Genomic DNA, 6,000 nt, shown 5'->3' with positions numbered 1-6,000 from the left:
TTTTGGTTTTTTTTTTGCGGGCGGACAAGTCTTTGGGCGAGTTTCAGGTGCGTCCTACATGCTGGACCCGTATGCTACTTACGTTCGTCTTAAGTGCATTCCATGTGACCTGCGTGTCAGGCGCATGCCTGGGTGGCGAATGAGGGCTGACAACTTGGTGAAGAAATTCGATTTGCATAGATCCACGTCAACTTACGTACTTCAAGCGTGTCAACTGCTTGCGACTTGCGGCAGCTACAGGCCTCCTACTGGTGTTCTGCGTTGACCTCTGCAGGCAATTTCCGCGACTCACTCGGAAAATGTTTTGGTCATGCTCAAAACTTGGCTGCGGGTAAATGTATCGGACTAGCGTCCGCACCTCCGGGCAACTACGGGCGAGATACCAGATAAGTACTGCCGGGTGCGGGCCAACTGCGGGGAGCTCCGGGTAGCTATTTTTTCCCCCGCAAATCAACCCGCAAGGCTTCCCCAGGCACGGTTTCACAAGGCCTTGAGCATGCTCAAAACTTGTTCCGGGTGAGTCGCGGGGGTTTGCCCGCAGAGGTACACGCAGAACACAAGTAAGAGGCCCTTAGTGGCAGACCTCGCAGGCGACTCCCACGCAGCTACTTCGCAGTCCCCGTATGTCGCTCGTAACTGAAAACGGGTCGGTTTCGTAAGCTTTCACGCAGGTCACACGGAATACACGCAAGTAACAGGTAAGTAGCTCGCGTCTAGCAGGTAAGACGCAAGTACGGAACACGCCAACATCCTTGTCCGCCCGCAGAAAATTCTCCTGCGTGCTGGAAAATCCCTACTCGTTACAAGCCGGCGTAGCTTACCCGGAAAGGTGTGACAGCTCCGTTAGTTTGCAGGCACAAACCCTTTTTTGGTCGAAAAAAGTCTGCGTCAAGACTACTACACGCGCCACTGGCACTGTACGTCCCATAGAGCCTTCCTGCAAGTGCCAGTGGTGCGTGTAGTAGTCTTGGCGTGCACAGACTTTTTTACGTTTTTTCCGACAAATAATGATGAAAAGTGGCCTGTAAAATTTTATTGATACCACAATTTGGAATCACATACTACCTGGTGGTGTTCATGGAGGTCCCATCTACCACCCTGTGTGGTCAAACCTTTTCTGCGGGGTGGGTTGAACGAACTCCTTTTAAGCCCCTTACAGGAATTAGCGCCTTGACTAGTATAACATCCTGAGTCCAGACGGCGGTATGATTGCATAATAATCAATACTCCGTGATGAATATGTGCAACAAAATACCATTCAAAATTCGCCTAAAGACGGTTTGCAGACATGTCATCTGGTGAACAGTTCAAGTTCAAGTTCAAGTTCAAATTTATTTCATATTAACACTTGTCTTTCTAAATGATGAGATTACTAAATGATTGACAGTAAAACAAGAATATAAAATATATACAATCATGTCTTTTGATTGAAGAAGAAAAACAAAACAAAACATACTTGACACAAATGTATATGGTCATAATCATCTGAGGATGTCACAAGTAAATATCAGAAATATGACGGGGCCTACATAAAAGCTATAACGCTTGTAAAGCTGCAGGTTCCCAACTTCATAGGCATACGGAGAACGAATATATGTTTATCTTGACCAACTAAAATCATACCAGTACAAAATCAATATAAAGAATGAACTAATGAACCACATGAATATCGCTCAAACCAGACTGTACGGATCTCGCCGTGTTTGAAAAGGAATGCTATATGTTTAATATACCGGTACTATTAAAGGTTGATGATGCAGAAGTATCGGACAACGCAAGTATTGCTGAAGCATTCAACAATTTTTTCATATCTAATGTTACTAAAATTACAAAAGATCTGCAGAGGAATACTTATCAAATGATATTAGATGAGGACAAAGGCTTTGTTCCATCTCATTCTCAATTTAACTTAAGTATGATAACGAGAGATTTTGTATTGAGACAGATCGAGCTTCTTGGCATAGATAAAGCAACCGGAGAAGATCATATCGGCTGCAAACTTTTAAAGATGACAAAGAATGTTATTGCAGAATCTCTTTGCGATATTATTAACAAATCCCTGTCTACGGGAGTTGTTCCACGTGAATGGAAAAAGGCTCGGGTAGTACCAATATTTAAAGCAGGAGATATTTCTTCGTTGAATAACTACCGCCCCATCTCAATCTTACCAACCGTGAGTAAAATTATCGAAAGGACCGTACATCAACAACTGAGCGAATTCATGAATGCGAATGGTTTACTACACCCTAATCAATCTGGTTTTAGACCATTTCATTCCACATCAACTGCTCTTGCAAAACTTGTGAATCAGTGGTCTTTGAATATAGATAATAGTCAAATTTCTGGAGTTGCCTTCATAGATCTTCGGCAAGCATTTGGCACTGTAGATCATGACCTACTTTTACATAAATTAAAGTGTATAGGGTGTAGCAAGATGACTGTAGATTGGTTCAAATCCTATTTAAGTGACAGACAGCAAGTGACGCAATTCAAAGGAGCCAAGTCCCACCCTTCAACTATTAAATTAGGTGTACCTCAAGGGTCAATTCTGGTCCCCTTTTATTTTCAATTTATGTCAACAGTCTATCCGGGTGTACTTCAGAAGGGGTTATAGATATGTGCGCTGACGATACGACCCTCACTGTCAGTGCTAATGACGCAGCAGTTTTAGAAGAAAAGATAACTGTTGCACTAAACAAAGTAATAGGGTGGATTAAGAAAAATCGTCTCGTCCTTAACACTGACAAAACTTCTGTCATGATTATTGGCTCCCGTGCTAATCTCGGGAAAATTGAAAATTTCAGTATTTCATTAGATGGTAGTCTGATTAAAAGAGTTCAGTTCACTAAATGTTTAGGTGTTTTAATAGATGAAGAACTGAAATGGTCTAAACAAATCGAAAATGTATGTAAACGTACCCAAAAAAGTGTCTGCATGATAAAGAGAGCGAAGGCCTTTTTGCCTCAACAATCCCTAAAATTACTTTACAATAGTCTAGTGTTACCACAATTTGATTACTGTTGTGTTGTTTGGTCAAACAGATTTCAATCCCATACAACTAAGCTAGAAAAATTCAAAAGAGGGCAGCACGAATAATTTTGGACAAAACATATGACACACCGTCGGCTGATTTATTCAAAAGTCTTAAATGGATGACACCAGACAAACGTTTTGATTTCAGTCGCGTTATGATGATATATAAATGCATCCATAACTTAGCACCTTCGTACCTTCAGGTGCACTTAGTTAAGCCTAGTGATGTACATGAACATCATACAAGGCTAATAGACAGTGGAAATCTACTTGTGCCAAGATTTCGCTCTGATTGTCACAAGTGCAGCTCAATCGTATCCTCTGTACTTGAATGGAACAGGCTAGATCATTCAATTAGATCAGCTTCTTCCATATATTCATTTAAGAGATTGTTTAAGCAAAGTTGTTATTTGTAAGTAACACACCAAATTTATTCTGGGCTAGCTTATCATTCCTGTATAATAGCGTTTTAATTGTTATTTCGGCATTCTGGTGAACTCTTGCTGTGGCATGTACTTTTTATGTTACCTTGCAATGTACAGTATGCTGGTATGTATCTACACTGTATATGTCATCTTCTTTATACGTTTTGCTATTTAATGTACATATGTTCATCAATATTATTCAGGGCTCCATGGAAGACCACTATTTATTGGTGAATGGGCTACCCTGACAAAAGATTAGAAATAAATGAATAAATAAATAAAAGACAAAAGACTGGGAGTATATTAAAAAAAAAAGTTGCTAAGAGCCTGGTAGAGTGTATCCACTAAGTTAGTAATAGCTGTTTTAATTTGCGTTTGAAAGTGAATAGGGATAAATAAGTAGTATTATATCCCTCATGTAAAGCTTCTTGCCATAGGATTGTACAGAGCACGAACATGGTGTAGTTTTACTAGCTAGCTACGAGCAGCTGGATGCGGTGCAATTGGTTACTAGCCAGCGTGATATAGTACTTTTGGGAATCCACGATTTGCACCCATCGTGATCGTGTGATCGATATCTACATTTCTCACTTAAGAATGTACGCAGTGCGCGTAGTAGCGATACTTTTGAGCGACAGTCCTGTGGCTTGTAGCTAGCTAGCTAGCGCTAAGAGAGCGCGCGGTGTGATGTGCGACAGCATTACAGAAATCTGTGTGGTGCGATGGCGTGGCCGGTCGGTGTGTAACGTGTGGACGTGTGATACGTGATCAATGCATTCAGCTCAATTGACAAAGTGACTGCTTCCAGTAACGGAAGAATGATCGCAGGAGGACACCATATCAGGTACGAATTAGGAATAAACTAAAACCGATTTTGAAGATGATCTGGGTAACGAAGCCGCTTTAGGCCTACTTCTAACGTAGTCCTGGACCTCGATCTTTCGGAGTTTTGCACGCTGTAGTGTAGCTCGTGTGTAGGAATCAACAACAGCGCAGCGGTGTCGTTCGCTACGCGCTGCACGCACTGCTGCTGCACTGCTACAGCCTAACGTTAGATTTATCGTTCACGAAACCTGCACACTTTTCCAAAAGGGAACCGTCATTACTCTAGTAAAATGCTCGAGAGGGATATAAAACAAATATCGACTGCTTTCTTTCGGGCCATGGTAAAACTATTTGACCTCGGTGATGTCTCAACAGTGCCATGTCCCTCGACTTCGTCTCGGGACATAGCACTGTTGAGACATCACCTCGGTGCAAATAGTTTTACCATCTCCCTCTGCAGCAGTCGATATTTGTATATTATCATCTATATAGGACGTTTTAGTGGCGCATTAAAAACGCGTATTGTAGTCCGCTCAATTTTTACCGTTCAATATCAGAGCTTATTGAACGAATCGCATAGACCAACGTATTAATTCCCCATAGGCTACCGTTGTTACTTGCCGTTCAAGATCACACGATATTCAATTCTGTCTCGTTTATTGCGTGAGCGCTTGCTGAATGCGCAAACGCTTGCTACTATAAAAATACCAATATTTACGTATTTCGGCGGGGGCAAAAAGGAGGCGTGGCCTATTTCACGGTCAGAGAGTTGTTTATACTCAAAACTAATTGTGGGAATCGATTCTGCACCCCCAGAAACCCCTAATTAGACATCTCACACGCTTATATTGGAAAAAATATATATTTTTCCATTTTTGCCCCGCCCCCCTCCGGGTGCTCGATTTTGATTGGCTCCCCAGAATTTTCCACAAGGATTTGAGTCGGAACTAATTGAGACGTGTTAGTAGACACCTTAGTGAACACATTGATGAAGAAAGCTATTGGTAAGCAATTTTTTTCACAGATGGTCCAGAAATTCTCTAAAATGCCATAACTACCTGACAGTAGCGCGTATATCTCGCCCGTAGTTGGCTGGAGGTGCGCACACAAGTCCAAGTTTTCAAGTAATATGAAGAAAATGTGAAGGGAATTCCACAAAAATTCATTTTTCATGAAAATTACACATTCCATCAACTTGACACTGACATAATGTTAAGGGTAGCAATTCCCCCGCTTTCTGAAAACGGTTAGTCAAGTGCTCTTTCATCATGTTAGAAAAGTGATTTTTTTGTGGAATTCCCTTTATATTTTCTTTTATATTGTTGTCCACAAATGACGTCATAACCTCTAGTCTAGTCTCCCCATCCAACGGTTCCAATACCAAAACTTGAAAATTTCATAACTTTTGCATTGATTGTCCGGTATTCCTCAAACTTTCACTGATGTGTTCTACTAATGTTGCTGCTTTCACTCAATCCACATTTCTTTTGGGATTTTGGTTTCCTTTAATGCAACAGCCTGTTGAAATACATACTTGTAGTTGGCATATAAATGACGCTGTTCATCCTGTCCGAACTCGTGGACTTTAAGTACCTAGTGTCGAACTTGTGGACTTGATATCGGTCTCATGGGCCTTTTTTTGCGTTGTGTCGAACTCGTCAGCCTTATTTCCCTAGCGTCGGACTCATAGGCTTTGCTTATCGAACTCATGGAACTT

Source organism: Diadema antillarum, unplaced genomic scaffold (genome assembly GCF_040938485.1).
Source record: "Diadema antillarum isolate AM-2024a unplaced genomic scaffold, OU_Dant_1.0 seq00000320_RagTag, whole genome shotgun sequence".
NCBI lineage: Eukaryota > Metazoa > Echinodermata > Echinoidea > Diadematoida > Diadematidae > Diadema > Diadema antillarum.
The sequence above is the reverse complement of the archived record's forward strand: the minus strand, read 5'-3'. Positions refer to the sequence as shown.